This window comes from Sapajus apella, unplaced genomic scaffold (assembly GCF_009761245.1).
Source record: "Sapajus apella isolate SASKATOON/1434 unplaced genomic scaffold, GSC_monkey_1.0 scaffold287, whole genome shotgun sequence".
Classification (NCBI taxonomy): domain Eukaryota; kingdom Metazoa; phylum Chordata; class Mammalia; order Primates; family Cebidae; genus Sapajus; species Sapajus apella.
This window is the reverse complement of record NW_022437227.1, coordinates 67,401-84,049: the sequence shown is the minus strand read 5'-3', so window position 1 is coordinate 84,049 and position 16,649 is coordinate 67,401. Positions and strand designations below refer to the sequence as shown.

General features: G+C 42.8%; 1 pseudogene; it reads left to right on the top strand.

Moving 5' to 3' along the window:
* Positions 1-8,322: 8,322 nt before the first annotated feature.
* Positions 8,323-14,076, top strand: LOC116545550 (annotated as a pseudogene).
* Positions 14,077-16,649: the final 2,573 nt, after the last annotated feature.

The window sequence follows — 16,649 nt, the reverse complement described above, 5'->3', positions numbered from 1 at the left end:
GCAGCAACCAGTTAATATAATTTCAGACGCAGCTTATGTAGTACATTCTATAAAAAATATAGAAACTGCATTGTAAAATACATTCAGAATGATCAATTAAGAGAGCTATTTGAATCACTTCAAAAAGCAGTTAGAAGCAGAGAAGCTCCATTTTATATCAAACACATTCGAGCACATACTTGTTTACCTGGACCGTTAGCTCAAGCAAATGAACAGGCAGACTTACTGGTTTCTCCAGTTTTTACAGAAGCTAAAAAAAAATTTCATTCATTAACACATACAAATGCAGTAGGTTTAAAAAATAAATTTTCTTTAATTTGGAGACAGGTAAAACAAATTGTCTAACATTGTCCTCAATGTCAGGTTCTCCAACTGCCCACTCAGGAGGCAGGGGTAAATCATAGAGGATTATACCAAATTCAGTTTGGCAAATGGATGTTACTCATGTTCCTTCATTTGGAAAATTATCTTATGTTCATGATACTGTGGATACTTTCTCTCATTTCATTTGGGCAACTTGAAAGCAGGAGAAAAGACTGCACATGTTAAAAAATGCCTATTTTCTTGCTTTGCAGTTATCGGAATCCCACAAAAAAATTAAAACTGATAATGGGCCAGGATACTGCAGTAAGTCACTAAAGCAGTTCCTAGAACCCTGGAACATGATTCATACAACAGGAATCCCCTATATCTCCCAGGAACAAGCAATAGTAGAAAGGCATACAGAACCTTAAAAGCTCAATTGGCAAAACAAAAAAAATGGGGGAGTGGAGGAGAAAATAAGGAGTATTTTACTCCCTGTGTACAATTACAATTGGCACTAATCACTTTAAATTTTTTGAACATTTCCAAATATCAAGTGTCCACGGCTGCAGAACAACATTGTGTTGGACACAAAATTAATCCGAATGAAGGAAAGACAGTATGGTGGAAAGATTCCACCCTCAGTTAGTGGAACTTGGTAAAGATTATAACCTGGGGAAGTGGCTATGCTTGTATTTTACCAGGCGAAAACCAACCTCACATTTGGGTACCTACCAGACAGCTGAAGCTTTACAATGAAACCCTCCAACCCACGGAGCAAGAAGAGAAACAAACCAGGCCCAGGAGTGGTGTGGCATAAGGTAGCCGAACTGAGTGTCTCAGGGATAAAGGCAACACAGAAAGCCGACCCAACAACATGGGGTAAATGAAGAGTCTGGTGCAGATGGCAACAGCAAGCCTGAAGGAGACTCGCATGGAGGTGACACCGGGTAATATTATTCTGGCAGCAGTCATGACTATGACTGCCATGGTAAGTAATAACCCTGTTTCAGCAGAAGAGAACTATACATATTGGGCTTATGTGCCATTCCCACCTTTGATTAGACCTATCATTTGGATGGATTCACCTACAGAGGTGTACATAAATAATAGCATTTGGATGCCTGGTCCTACTGATGACCGGCGCTCTGCTCAACCAGAGGAGGAAGGAATGTTAATGAATGTCTCTCTTGGATATCGCTTTCCTCCTTTCTGTCTCGAGAAAGCTATAGGGTGTTTAACCCTAAAGCCCCAAACCTGGTTGATACACATCCCAATGGATAATAGAACTGGTCCTACTTATCATACCATCAGTGGAATGTCCTTTAGACCAGATACCCTGTATAAGATACAACCCAATGGACATTACACAACTTTTGAGTACACTAATCAATATAAGCCAAAGGGAAAAAAAAAAAGCTGCTCAAAAATCAATCCAGAATGGACTCCTCAATTAGAAAATATTACTTGGAAATATTGTATAGCTAACAGGGCAGTCATACTTCAAGATAATGCATGTGGAACAATCATTGATTGGACTTCTAAAGGTGAATTTTTAAAAGATGTACGAGACAGGTATCTTGTGTAGATGTGCGGATATTGTTAGAAATAACCGAATTCTTAATAACTAGAAATAACTTACTAAAAGAATAGAATCTCATTTTCCCATTAAATAGGAAGATAAAGGAACAGCCCCACCCAGACCAAAGCTTATTAAACCGATTTTAAGGCCAGAGCATCTGGAGCTGTGGAAGTTGGCTATGGCAACAGCTCATATGAGAGTGTGAAAAGTGAAAGGATCCATTGGTACAAAAGCAATCGAGCTTCTTTTTTAATATTGATTTAACCTTAAACAGAACTATTCCATTTCAAAGTTATGTTAAGTCACCATATATGTTGGTAGTAAGAAATGTAAGCATTAGATCTGATACTCAAACCCTTACCCATGAAAACTGTAAATTGTTTACTTGCATTGATTCAACATTTAATCTTGAAAATAGTATTTTACTAGTCAGAGCCAGAGGAGTGTGGATTCCAGTAACTCTTAACAGACCATGGGAAGCCTCTCCTTCAGTATACATTATCACAGAGGTACTAAAAGGAATCTTAAATCAATTAAAAAGATACTTATTTACTCTGCTTGCTGCTATCATGGGAATTATAGCTGTGACAGCTACTGCTGCAGATACAGGAGTAGCTTTGCACACCTCAGTTGAAACTGCCCACCATGTGGATGTTTGGCAGAAAAATGTTTCTAGCCTTTGGAATTCTCAAACAAGAATTGATGAAAAATTGGCAAATCAAATTAATGATCTTTGACAGACTGTAATTTGGATGGGAGATTCAGTAATGAGCTTAGAACACAGATTACAATTCAATTATGACTGGAACATCTGATTATTGTATTACCCCTCATACTTATAATTCTAATGAACATCATTGGGAACAAGTAAGGAGACACTTATTAGGGAACAAGGACAATTTAACATTGGGCATTGCCAAATTAAAGGAACAGATTTTTCAGGGCTCACAGGCTCATTTAAATGTTTTACCTGCAACTGATATATTAAAATGAGCTACAGATGAGCTTTCAAGCCTGAATCCTATCAAATGGGTTAAAACTCTTGGAGAATAAGCAATAGATAATTTTCTTTAGCAGGTTTCTGTTTATTCAGTCAGTTTTTAGTCTACAAATGCAGCAGAAAATGTAAGAGATAACCAAAGACATGAACAAGCCATGATTGCTTTCACTCTCTTAGCTAAAAAGTAGGGAGGAGATGTGGGAAGAGATGACCAGGGGCAGAACTATGTTACTTATAGTTAAATGATTACAAGCTTGCTTTACTTTTCATACACTGAGATTTGTGCCATGGATTATATACAAACTATGGTGCAGTAAAATAAAAGCAGAGATCAAGCAGTAACAGGAGGCCTACAGTGAGGACCATCTGAGAGCTCCCTAGAACCATGGAATGGTGCAGTGTGGCTGCAAAGCAGAAAAAACTGCTTTAGTCCCACAAGTCTTCCAACATAGAGTTTGTGTGAGGATCTCGTAAAAGAAACTTATGCAAAAGACTCTGGGAAGTAAAGCAACCTCTGCTCACAAGGCTCGGAGGGTCTTGCAGATGGGAGCTGTTAAGGCCCGAAGGTCTTGCAGGGCAGACACACTGGAATGCCACAGGCTCTGCCTATGTTCTCAGGCTATGGAGCAATTCCAATTACTGTGTCCACAATGCTGGGGAGATAAAAGCCCCTCGATGCGTTGTGTGTGGTCAGACCTCATGGTGCCTTATCCGCTGCACCTCTCTTCCCAGAACACCTGAATAGACAATGGGTGGTAAAATCTCAGTGTCCTCAGTTAGCATTTCTTAGAATAACCACGTTTGCTATTGAATGCTGCAGACACATGCTCTTCCTCCAGCTATCTTCTTCCTCAACCTCCCTCCCCACAGCCTGCAAGGTTAACAAGATAATGCACCCAATAAAAGTGCATGAAGCCCAGATCTCAATGCCAACGCAAATCATGCTGCAAGGGTGTGTTGGACCCCTGGACCCATGCTGGAAATTCCATTCTTCTGTCTTTGTCTTTATTTCTTTTCTCACTCCCTCGCCACTGCTGGGACATGGAGCACCACGTACACGGTTGGGTTGGTTCCCAACATACAATAATAAAGACAAGCTCACTAGTGAAATTGTGATTGTATAGGAACACACAGCTGACAATTAACATTGTCATCCTCACATGTAGACAGAGCCTACTGTTGAGGGCCTGAATCTCAAATGCATATGCAGTAAATAGCTGGAATTGTGACTGTCCTACATGAATCCAGGCACAGATGGGATGGTTACTCATTTCCAGACCAAGCTTATGGGCACCCTGATGACCCTGTACCTAGCCAATAGGAGAGACACTGACTCTCATACCTAGGCCAAGGGCAACTGATAAGATGTTGGGACTATATAAGCATGAAAGTCTCAGACAGATTGTGACTCTCACACATACTGTATAAAGCTTCCAAGTGGTATAGAGAGTGTCATAACAGGGCGCAGGATTATCAGACTCTTTTACCAGTGTCCTGCCTATAGTGGACATTATGACATATCACTGGGCCTAGCTATCAGGTGATGTGACTCTCCTGCCATGGTGAATCTGTGAATTTGTGTCTCTTGTATGCGCAGTCAGGTAACAGTAACAATTGTCACAATAAAACACGTCCAGAAACAACTATTTAGGTTCTGAATCTCACATTAGGTGGCAGTAGAAAGTTGAAATTTTAACTTGCATACATAGATCCAGTCCACAGGTAGTTTGGTGAGTCTCGAACCAGGTTTCAGCACAGCTGTAGGATGTGAGTACTGTACATGGACACAGTCACAGGTGGGATTGTGGCTCTCATGCATAAATTCGGACCACTGTTGAGATTGTTGATGCTGTATTTGGGTCTAACTCACAGGAGGTGTTGACTCTCATACCTTGAGCTGGGACATGTGCGGGATTATGAATCTCATCCTTGGACTTTGTGCAGGTGTGATGTTACATATACTTTTGTCTAGCACCTGATTTGACTATCCTGCCTGGGTACAGCTCATGAGTAGGAGTGTGAAATATAACTGAGCCAATAACCTAGGTAATCTGTTTCTCTTGCTTAGGCCCAGTCCTCAGGGAGAATTTTGACATATCCCTGGGCCCATTACCTAGATGATATGACTATTCCCTTGTGCCCATGCCCCGCCCATAACGGGAGTTATGACTTATCACTGGCTTGTAACCTAGGTAAAGAGACTATTCTCTAATTCCTGAGCTCTGCAACAAGTGGGGATTTTGACATAATGATGAGTACCACACCCAAGTGATATGCACCCCCTGCCTGAGCAAAGCCAAGAAGAGGCATTGTGACATATCTATGGATCCATCACCTAGGTGATGTGACTCTCTTCTGCCTGGGTCCTGTACAAAGTGTGAGTTGTGACATATTGCTAGATCTAGCACCCAGGTGATGTCTCAGACTTGCTTCCAGAACACCTGTAAGCCATAACACCTGTACAAGGACACAGCCACAAGTGTGATTGTGCTTCTCATGAATGGATTCAGACACCTGTTGAGATTGTTACTGGTGTACTTGGATCCAGCTCACACTTCCATGCCCTAAAATAACAGTGACAGTCAGAGGACTACTCTGCCTAGTCCTCAGTAGGGCTAGTGACATATTACTGAGCCCAGCACACAGGTGATGTGACTTACTTGCCAGGACCCTGCACACAGGAGGCGTATTGACATATTACTGGCCCAGCATTTAGTTATATGACTCTCCTGCCTAGTTCATATCCACGGGTTGAATTTTGACATTTGCAAATATTCAGCTCACAGGCATGGTAACAGTTCTTTATAAGTGGACCCAGCCAATAAGGAAGATTTTTACTCCTGTACCTGGGCTTAGAACAACCAGTGTGGCCCTGCATCTCCTACTTGTAGAAAGATCACAGAGAAGTATGACACTCACACATATTCTATAAAACCTTTCAGTGCTACAGAGTGTCATAACAGGGCCCAGCACACAAGTGAGATTGTTAGTTTCTTAGACAAAACTAACCAACAGTAATAAATGTCACACACTCACGTAGACACAGTCAACATTTAAGGTTCTGAATCTGTCATCTGGAGATTGCAAAAAGATAAAATTGTGACTCTCACTTGTGGATTCTGTCTATAGGTGGAATGGTGACTCTCTGACCAAGATTCGGCACAGTCATGAGGCTGTGCCTCCCCTTCCAGGACACTGCTCATAGGTGGAGTTGAAGCTCTCATGCATGGATCCAGTCCAGCATTGAGACTGTGAGTCACAGACTTGGACTCAACTTACAGAAAAAGTGGGCTCTCATACCTGGAGCTGCGATGTGTACAAGATTGTGAATCTCATCCCTGGACTGTCCCCAGGGTGTGCTTGTTACATATCCAATTACCAAGCACCTGATTGATTTTACTATTCTGCCTGGGCTCAGCTCACAGTTAGGACTGGGACATATACTTGGGCCAAGCACTTAGGTGATATGACTTTCTTGAACCCTGCCTATAAGGGGGATTGTGGTAACCTCCTGGATAATCAATTAGGAATGAAATTTACTTCTTCTTCCTGTGACATATCCACAGGCAGCATTGTAACATATTTTTGGGCCTTTCATGTGGGTAATGTGATTCTTCTTTTCTCTATTTGCTGTGCCCCAAGTGGGGATTGTGACATATCACTGGGCCCATTATCTAGGTAATAGGACTCCTTCCTCTTGACTGGGCTCTGCTTACAAGGGAGATTGTGACAAATTGTGGCCCCAGCACCTAGGTGATATAACTCTCTCTTCCTGCTTGGGCCTTGCCTACAGAAAAGATTCAGACATATTACTGGGCCAAGCACCCACATGGTGCTACTTACCTGCCTGTGTTCTGCCTGCAGTGGGCATGGAGACATAGGCCTGGTCCAGAACCAAGATGATGTGACTCACCTTCCTGCCTCCTGCCCACTGGTGGGATGGTTACATATACTTAGGCTCAGCTAAGTATATATAATAGTAATGCTCACACAGGAACCCAGCCAATAAGAGAGATTTTTGCTCTTACAGTTAGGCTTATAACAACAGGTATGCTTCTGTTTGGCCTACTTGTAGAAAAGTCATGAAAATTAGGGAACTCACACATATCGTATAGAGCCCTGGGGTGGTACAGAGATGTTGTAACAGGCCAGCAAACACATGAGATTGTGACTCTCATAGCACACTCAGCCAACAGCTAGGACTGTTACCCTCACACATGAACACGGCCCACTCCTGAGGTTCTGAATCTCGTTCCTGGTGGCAGTCAGAAGTTGGAATGGTGATTCTGATACATGGATTTGATTGACAAGTAAAATAATAACTCCTGGACAAAACTTCAGCACTCCTGATAGGCTGTGACTGTCCTACCAAAACACTGTGTTCAGGTGGAGCTGAGGCTGTTGTGTATGGATCCTGTCCACTGTTGAGATCATGAATTGCATGCACAGATGCTGCTCACAGGAGGTGTTGAGTCCCATACCTGCAGCTAGGACATGTGCAGGATTAGAGATTTTATTCCAGGATCTTCCTGTAGGTGCAATTTTGAAATATACTTTTGTCTATCATGTGATTAAGCTTACTTTCCTGCTTGGGTCTAGTCTGCAGTTGGGATTGTGACATATACTTGGGGTGAGTACATAGGTGATGTGATGCTTCTGCCTCAGCCCTGCTCACAGGAAACATTGTGACATTTGGCTGGACTCATTATCTAGGTAATGTGACTTTCCTTTTCTTCCTGTGCCCTGCCCCTAGTCAAGATTTTGATAAATCTCTGTGCCAATTAGCTGTGTGGCATGACTCTTCTCCCTTGTCTGGGCCCTGCTAACAGGGAACATTGTGACATATCGCTAAAACTCAGCATCTAGGTAATGACACTTCTTGCTGCCTGGGCCCTACTTACTGAAGGAATTGTGACATACCGCTGAACCAAGAACTCAGATGATATGACTCTTCTGCCTGTGCCCTGCCTGCAGTGGGCATTGTGACATATCACTGAGCCTAGCACCAAGATGATGTGACTCTCCTGTCTTGTCCCTGCCCACAGGTGAAATTAGGACATATACCTGGGCCCAGGTCACAGGCATAATGATGACTCTTATATCTGGACACCGCTAGTAGGCAATATTTTGACTCTCATAGCCAGGCTTAGGGTCATGGGTAACATCGTGGACCTTTTCATTTATAAAGTTTACAGAAGATTACAAGACTCAGGCCTATTGTATAAAGCTCTAGAATGATACAGAAAGTTTTATAACAAAGCCCAACAGGTGAGATTGTGACTCTCATAAGAAGACTCAGCTGACACAATCTCTATTCTCACACACAACACAGCCTACTAATGAGTTACTAAATCTCACACATAAGAACAGTTGCAAGTTGGAATTGTTACTCTCATATGCAGAACTGGTCCACAGGTGGCTTGGTGACTCTTGAACCATGAGTCAGCAGACCTGTGAGGCTGTGACTCCCCTACTGGAACACAATCTGCAGGTGGGATTGGGGCTCTCATGCACAGTCCTTACCCATTGTTGAGACTGTGACTCCTGTACTTGAACCCAGCTCACAAGAGGAGTTGCCTGTCATACCTAAGTCTGGAGCTTGTGTGGGACTGTGAATTTCATTCCTGTACATTCCAAATTGTTTGATTGGGACATATACATTTATCCAGAACCTGAGTGATTTGACTCTCTTTCCTAGGCCCAACCCACAGATAAAATGTGACACAGACCTGGACATCACCTAAGTAATGTGAAGCTCCTTCCTGGGCTCTGTCTACCAAGGGAATTTTTACATATTACTGGGATCAGCATCCACTGAGGTGATATGAGTCTTCTGCCTGAGTCCTGCCTATAAAGGACACTGTGACTTTCTCTGGGTCTATCAAATAGGCAATGTGACTTAATTCTACTGCCTTGACCCTGCACTTTGAGTACATTATGATGTATAGCTGGCTAAGTACTGTACCCAGCAATGTGACTCTCCTTCCTGATTCTTTCTACAGGAAGTATTGTAACATATCACTTAGCCCAGCACCTAGGTGACGTCATTCTCCTTGCTTGGCTGGTCCCTTCCCACGGAGGAGATTGTGACTCATTGCTGGGTCCAGCACCAAGGTGATGTCACTCTCTTGCCATGGCTCTGCCCATGGAGGCCATTGTGACATATACCTAGGCCAATCACCTAGGTGAAGTGAGTCTCCTCTCCTTCCCGAGATCTGCCTATGAGGGGGTTTTGAGGTATCACTGGACCCAGGATCCAGGTGACGTGACTCCTCTGCCAGGGTTCTGTTCAGAAGAAGGATTGTGACATGTCCCTGGGCCAGCAACCAGGTGATGCGCCTTTACTTCCCTCTCTCTGCCCACAGGTGGCATTGTTCCATTTACCCAGGACCAAATCATAAGACACAATGATGACTCTTGTAACTGGAGCCAAGACATGTGCGGGATGGTAACTCTTATCATTTGTCCTTTCCACAAGTGTCATTGTGAAATATGCCTTTCTCTACATGTGAGTGATTTGACTCTCCAGACTTGGCCCAGTTCATAAATAAAATTGTGACATATACCTGGGCCAAGAACCTAGGACATATAACTCAATGTCTAGGCCCTGCTCTCAGAAGGATGGTGACATCACACTGAACCCAGCACCTAGGTGATATTATTTTCCTTTTCTACATGGGTCCTGCTTGCAGTGGGACTTGTGACATATCAATAGGCTTAGCATCTAGGTGATGTGACTCTTTTTTTTGCCTGGGCCCTGATCACATGGGTAATTGTGACATATCGCTGGCCCCAACACTCAGGTAATGTGACTCTCTTATCTGGGATCTGCCAACAGAGGACAATATGACATATTTCTAAGCTCAGCACCCAAGTGCTGTGAGTCTCCTGACTGGGTTTTGCCCACAGGGAGAACTGTGATCTATCCCTGAGCTCAATACCTAGGTTTTGTACTCTCCTTTTTACCTAGGCCAGCCTACAAGGGTAATTGTGACATATCACCGAGCCCAGCATCAAGGTGATGTTACTCTTCTGTGTAGGCCCTGCCAACAGAAAAAATATTTGACATATCCCTGGTTTGGCATCCAGGTGATGTAACATGTTTTTTGGCCCACACACACAGGTGTGATTTTCACCTATACGTTTTCCTAGTGATTTGCCTCTTTAGCCTGGGCTAATCCCACAGATAGGATTGAAACATACACCTGGCCTAAGCACATAGTTGATGTAACTCTTCTGCCTTGGTGCTGTCTTCAAAGTGGATTGTAATATATCACTGGGCCAGCACCTGGTGATGTGACCCATCTCTTTCTCCTGGGCCCTGCCCCCAATGGGTGTTGCACATATCCCTGGGTCCTGGACCCATGAGATGTGACCCTCTGCCTGAGCCCTGCCCACAGGAGTCATTGTGACATGTCTCTGGGCCCAACCCTCGGGTAGTGTAACTCTTCTCTTGTGCCCAGGTACTGCTGGCAGGAGGGATTTTAACATAGGCCTGAACTAGGCACCTGAATGATGTGACACTCCTGCCTGAGTCATGCCACCCTAAGGAGAAAATTTTACATATTGCTGACCTCAGCACGAGGATGAAGTGACTCTCCTATCTAAACTTTTTCCACAGCGGGTATTGTTACATATTCCTAGCCCAGCACCTCGGTGATGTGACTCTCCCATCCAGTCACTGCTCACAGGTGTTTTTGGACTCAGTTTACAGGCTCAGTGATAACTCTCATACCTGGACCTAGCCAGTTAAAAAATGTTGACTCTTGTGCCTCTAAATAGGAAATCAGGTAAGATCATGTGTCCATATAAGAATTAAAGTCTCAGAGCTGACTGCAACTGTCATGCAAATTATATAAAACCTTCCAGTGTTACAGAGAGTGTCATAACAGGGCCCGGAACACAGGTGTGATTGTGACCCTCATATTTACACCCAGCTGACAGTAAGGATTGTCACCTTCACACATGATCACAGCCCACTGTTGAGGCTCTGAATCTCCAGACTGGAGACAGTCAAAACTTAGAATTGTGACTCTCATATGTGAATACAGTCCACAGGTTGGATGGTGGCACTCAGATCAGGATTAAGCACACCTGTTAGGCTGTGATTTTTTCTCCCAAGCCACACTGTGTAGGTTGACAGGGCTTTCATGCACAAATCAAGTCCACTGTTAAGACTGTGACTCATGTATTTGAGCTAAACTCACAGGAGATGTTGACGTTCATACCTGGAGCTGAGACATGTGCTGGATTGTGAATCTCATTTTTGGATTGTCCCAAAGGTTTGATTGTGACACATACCTTGCCTAACATCTGAGTGACTTGAGTGTTTGAGCCTAGCATTAATGCAGATGGGATTGCTACATATCCCTAGGCCAGTCACTTAGGTGATGTGACATTTCTGCCAGGGTAAGGCCCCACTCTGAGAAAAAATTTTAACACATTGATGGATTCAGCACTTAGGTGATGTGGCCCTTCTTCCTGGGTCCTGCCAAGGGTTCAGGCTGTAACACATATCTGGGCCCAAAACACAGGTAAGGCAATGACTCTCATACCTGGACAAATACAATAAGAAAGATTTTTATTCTTGTAGCTCAGCCTAGAACAGTGGGTAAGTCCAGGGTCTCCTACATGTACAAAGTTCACAGAAGATTATGACACTCACAGATATCACATGAAATGCTCAGGTTGTACAGAGAGTGTCATAACAGAGCCCAACAGAGAGAGGAGATTATTACTCTCCTGTGCACACCCAGCTGACAGGATTGTCACCCTCACACATGGACAGATCCCACTGATGAGATCTTGAATCTCATTTGTAAGCACAGTCTACAGTTGAAATTTTGTCTATTATATGTAGACTTGGCCACAAATAAGATGGTAACTCATTTCTGAACCCAGCTTACAGGCAAGGTGATGACTTTTATACCTAAACCCAGCAAATAGGATAAATATTGACTCTTGTGTCTGGACTTAAGGCAATGTGTAATATCACGGGCTTATATCACCACAAAATCTCAGAGCAGATTGCAACTCTCACAAATATCCTATTAAACTTTCTGTGGTACAGAGTGTAATAACAGGGCCCAGCACAGAGGTGAAAGTGCTACACTTGTATGTACACCCAGCCAACAATAAGAACTGTTGCCATCTCGCATAAACAATCCCCTGCTGAGGTTCTGAATTTTTCATTTGAAAAAAGTTGAAAGGGAGAGTTGTGACTCTCATATGTGGATCTGGTCTACAGGTAAGATGTTGTAGGGTCCAGCCTTACAGGGTCCTGTGAGCCCTCTCTACTGGTGAGGAGATGAGAAACTGTAGAAATAAAGACACAAGACACCAAGATAGAGAGTTTGGGCCCAGGGGTCCACTGCCAACCAAAGCGCAGAGTCAAGCAGTGGCCCCAAGTGTCTGCACACTCTGACTTTTACTGACTAGAAAGCTGGGGGAAGGGTACATAGGGCAAGGCATTGGTGGTCAGTGATAGGGTCAAGTACATCACATATCATATAGATAGGGGCCTAGTAAGAGAATGTATTCTCTTTCCAGGCCCATAAGGGGCATAGTTTCGAAGACAAGAACTTCCCAGCTCCGTACCTCCCCTCCACCTCTCCTCCACCTCTCCATCTGGGAATTAGAGGTCTTTGTTTAAACTTTCACTCATGTGGAAAAAATCAAAGATCAATCACTCCAGTGGAAGTTTAAAGGAACTTGTCATAGGCTCAGAAAACTTGAAGGGGGTGAGAATTCCTCTCATGTTAAAAGTCCCTGTCTCTCTTGTTTGGGTGGACTGCATATCTGGATCCCCTTCCATATCATTGTGGAAGCTTCCCTCTCTCATCTTTTTCTCTCTTATTTTTCTCTTTCTCTGTCTAAATAAATCACTTTCTGCAAAACTTTTTGGGGGCCTATATTTACTTAATCACTGACTGCACCCAGCGTGGTCCCCACTCCCAATCCTGGGTGAGTGAGAAACCAAGAGCCTGGAATAACATCCTCTCAGGGGAGCTGAGTCTCCCCCACTCCCCGGAATTTGATCATAGAACTTTCAAGTAGCCAAAATGAGGGAATGAGTATAATGAGTCAGCACTTTTCCATGCTTGTCAAGAGAGGACAAAGACATTAAGATTTATGTTACTTTTACTGATTCTACCTTCTAAGAAAAAGAGGACCCAGGTGCAGAAGCAGAACATGAAGGTGGACATGGAATGTGACCACTGAAGCACAGCATCACATAGAGACAATTCTTAATTCCCCCAGATGTTTGCAGGCCTACCTCACAGCTGTTAGGCCCACCGCAAGAGCTTGGGGAAGTGGAGTTTTCTCCTAGCTCCTCTGTGGAAGGAGACATCTTTGATGTCCGCTTGCATAGCTTGCTAAACAGCAGGCACTTTCCCAGCACTGGTGGTGCCTCATAGCCAAGGCACCCTCCAGCAGCCCTCACATGGGCATGACAGAGAGCTTAAAGCATCTTGCTTTAGGGTCACTTCTTTCACAATGTCACCTTAGGTTCACATTTTGCAATCTGAGAGGCATTAGTAAAAGATTATGCTAAGTATATACATTTATATATATATTAATGATCACCTATGAATAACTAAGATCACCTATGAATAAGTAAGATCACCTATAAATAAATACTATAGTTATATCTCTAGATATTTTCTTCTTCATTATTTATATGGGAATAGGCTGAGGCTTCTGATTCCTGCTTCAGCACTTAGACAGAAAGACAATCAAGCTTCAAATATGGGGCACAGCAGGCCAGGACAGATTTCAAATAATCACCTCCAGTTCACAGAGGAGCCCGTGGCATCATAGATGTGTACGCTGTGAAAGATCAGGAGTCCTTCAATAACGTTAAACAGTGGCTGCAGGAAATATACCGTTATGCCAATGAAAATGTCGACAAATTGTTGGTAGGGGACAAATTTTTGGTAGTGAACAAATGTGATCTGACCACAAAGAAAGCAATAGACTACACAACAGCAACGGAATTTTCTGATTCTCATGGAATTCTGTTTTTGGGAACCAGTGCTAAGAATGCAATGAATGTAGAACAGTCTTTCATGATGATGGCAGCTGAGATTAAAAAGCGAATGGGTCCTGCAGCAACAGCGGATGGTGCTGAGCATCCAATGTGAAAATTCAGAGCACTCCGGTTAAGCAGCCAGGTAAAGGTTGCTGCTAAAATTTGCCTTCATCCTTTTCTCACAGCAATGAATTTACAATCTGAACCCGAGTGAAATAACAAAAATGCCTGAATTATACTCTGTGTAGCTACACTACAACAGACTCTTAACGTCTCCACGAATGTCAGAAATTATAAATGGTCAATACTGACATTTTTTTATTCCCTTGACTCAAGACAGCTAGCTTCATTTTCAGAACTGTTTTAAAACTTTGTGTGCTGGTTTATAAAATTATGTGTAATCCTTGTTGCTTTCCTGATGCCAGACTGTTTCCCATAGTGGGTTAGAATATATTAACCAGGTGCAGTGGCTCATGCCTCTAATCCCAGAATTTTGGGAGGTCGAGGTGGGTGGATCACTTGAGGTCAGGAGTTTGAGACCAGACTGGCCAACATGGTGAAACCCCATCTCTACTAAAATTACAAAAATTAGCCAGACGTGACGGTATGCATCTGTGATCCCATCTACTCAGGAGGCTAAGGCAAGAGAATCACCTGAACCCAGGAGATGGAAGTTGCAATGAACTGAGATCATGCCACTGTACTCCAGCCTGGGAGACAGAGCAAGATTGTCTCTGTCTCTCTCTCTCTCTCTCTCTCTCTCTGTTTATATGTATACACACACACACACACACACACACACACACACACATATATATGCATGATTAGGTGTCAGGTTAATTCTTCCAAAGATGAAATTTAGCCATTTCCATCAAACAGCACAAGCACTATCTGTGACTTCCCATGCAGAATGTTTAGTGAGGTGTTATATTTAATATCAGATATGGTAGTTCTTCCTTGTAGAGTTATACATGGAAAGATTATACTTTCTGAATAATAGTTTCTTCATGCTCTGTATATAACTGATGGCTGCAGAATATTGTAATTTGTTGCACACTATGTAACAGAACAACTGAAGACATGTTTAATATATATTGTATTTATTGAAAGTAAAAAATTATTCTAGCATATAATTTATAAATAACAAATATACAATACTGTTTATTGTAAATTTCATACAATCAATTGATTTTCACAGAATGTATTTATTGATTTTCTTTTGAATGCTTAGGTTGTGGAAAATCTGTTGTTATAATTAATGAGCAAGTATTTTCTAACAGAATATTGGTAGATATTATTTATGTTAAAAAGACAAAAGCAAAACTAAAATGAATGTCAGAATTTATTTACCAATGCTTCTTTGATGAATAGGATTATAGTTTCTAAATACTGAAAGAAGATTTTTTTTTCATTTTTTCATGCTATTCACAATGTATCTGCTACAAACACATTTGTAAGTTTAATCTGCATCATTAACATTTCCTCCATTACGCCCTTAAGTTTAGATAATTGTTGAAATAATAAATCAATCTCTGATTTATAGCATTTGCCAGTCTTCATGGTGGAAATACTCCCACAAGCTACCACTGAACACAGATTTGGGAAGAGATGCAGAATATGCTACAAATTCTATAGTGTTTCCACCATGTGGATACCAGAGAGATAAATGATCTCAAGAGCTTAAGTGATAGCAAATTATAGTAAAGTAATTAGGATGTGATGAGCCCTAAGTATTTATTATAATAGCTGAATGTTTCATATTGGCTGAATTTAACAACCAGCTTGTAAAAATTTTTGAAAATTTAACAATCAGCTTGGGGTGGTGGCTCATGCCTATAATCTCACCACTTTGGGAGGCCGAGGGGGCTGAATCAGTTGAAATTAGAAGTTTGAGACCAGTCTGGCCAACATGGTGAAACTCTGTCTCTACCAAAAATGCAAAAATTAGCTGAACATGGTGGCAGGTGCCTGTAATACCAGCTGCTTGGTAGGCTAAAGCCAAAAAACTGCTTGAACCTGGAACGTGGATGTTGCAGTGAGCCGAGATAATGACACCATACTCCAGGCTGAGAGACAGAGCAAGACTTCATCTCAAAAATAAATAAATAAATAATCAGCAGTTGAGAGGCACATTGGTGAGAGCTCTGGTGCACTGTGGTGAGGAACTCACTTGAGCTTTAGGGAATCCGGGCAGCTGAGACGCAGGGGCAGGACATAGCCAGGATCTTAAATGTCAGCAAAAGCTGAACCTCTAGGACCTCTAAGTCCAGGGTAATGGGTGGATCTGAGGCTTTACAATAAGGGGGAAGTTACTGTGTGTGGTAGAATAAGGTCTAGTACTCAAAGGAGTGAGGAGACTGAGAGCTCTCCAGGAAACTGGGGTGGGAGAGAGAAGCAGGGAAAGGAAGAAGAGCTGAGTGCTCGGCACTGTACAGAGGAAGCCCACCCCAGAGCAGTTCCTCCTTCAACCTTCAGGAAAAGCTGCACCACAAATAGAAAAGTCACTTGAAGAGTTAAATTTCTTGCAATAAAATGCAGTAAATAGGCTGACGGTTGTGTTAGGGCTGATGCACACACAACCCAGAAGTGAGAGAGCATGGGGTACCCTGAGAACTAAAAATGATTTATTCCCTGAGCCCTGGGAGTGAGGTGGGGAGCAGGAGAAAGGCTGACCTTCTGAAGCCTGGTGGACAGTGACAGCCCTGCCCTGTGCAGATCAAGGCCCCATGTGC